A 1,395-nucleotide genomic window follows, 5' to 3' on the forward strand; every position below is an offset into this window, starting at 1 on the left:
TATCAGTTGTAGAATCATCCAAATTATACAGGTGGTGCATGCAGTCAGAGGAAGGTCTATGATGGCTTGCACAATTATGGGTGAGGAATTTTCCTAATTAATAGGGGCTAATTCCCAAGGAAACAACATAAGGAAATAGGGACATAGGCAAGAATAAAATTGGTTAAGTATTGGCCAAGGCTTGTCTAGGAAGTAGTGAGAAAAATTGTGATAGTCCAGGGGTTACTCAGGCTTGAACAAAGCATTGTAATCTTCTCATATTGTCTGAATAATGCAAGATACATATAGGAGGGGTTTTTAGTTTTGGATTTCACTAGGAAATCATTGTGTAATGTGTTGAATGAATTCTTTTTCTTGTATTCTTTGCGATTTCACGATCATGATCGTTTAATTATTTCTGCAGTTGGTAGAGTAGATCCAAGTCTATTGTTTAGTAAATTACAATTAGCAGTTTGAATATACAAGGAATTTATACACCCAGAGCTGATGAAGGAATTCTTCTTGGTTATTCCTCCAAAATTAAATGATACAAATGCTATAATAATAGGCTTCAAAATATTGTTGAATGTGTAGATGTAGTGGTTGATAAAGCTTCTGCATGTCCTAAAAGAGAGATAAAATCATATGATGAACAATTTCTGACTAAGATCCAAGTAATTGTAGGTAAAGAAGAAGTAGAATCATCAGGAACAAATAATTAAATTGTAAGTGTGCTAGAAAAGACTCCATCCAAGTATGTGCAGAAAAATCATCCTGAATTTCAAATTCTAGGTGATAAAGAGGTTGGAATACAAATTAGAAGAACATTTGTTGGATCGTCTAGTCACTTAGCATTATTTTCCACTGTTGATCCTCGAAATGTGAATCAAACAAGCATAGATGAATGCTGGACTAAGGAAATGAATGAAAAAATTAACCAAATAGAAATAATCATACATGGGAACTAGTTCCAAGGCCTCATAATAAAAATGTAATTGGGACCAAATGGGTGTTTAAAAATAAACTAAATAAAAATGGAGAAGTAGTCAGAAACAAAGAAAGGCTTGTTTGAAAAGGTTATGCTCAGCAAGAAGGAATAAACTTTGATGAAAAGTTTTCACCTTTAGCCTGACTTGAAGCTATTAGAATGTTCATAGCATTTTCCATCTTTCAAAATTTCAAAATATATGAAATGGATGTTAAATCAACATTTTTAAATGGGGATCTAGAAGAAGAAGTCTATATTGAACAACTTGAAGGCTTAATAATTGGTAATGATAAGAATCTTGTTTGCAAACTTAAGAAGGCTTTATATGGGTTTAAACAAGCTCCTTGAGATTAGTATTATCGTCTTGACAGGTATATTCAACAATAGGGGTTCAAGAAAGGTTCTATAGATAGTAATCTATATATCAA

The sequence above is a fragment of the Pinus tabuliformis genome, chromosome 6 (assembly GCF_031772625.1).
Source record: "Pinus tabuliformis cultivar Carrire ecotype Pingquan chromosome 6, CPIR1, whole genome shotgun sequence".
Lineage (NCBI taxonomy): Eukaryota > Viridiplantae > Streptophyta > Pinopsida > Pinales > Pinaceae > Pinus > Pinus tabuliformis.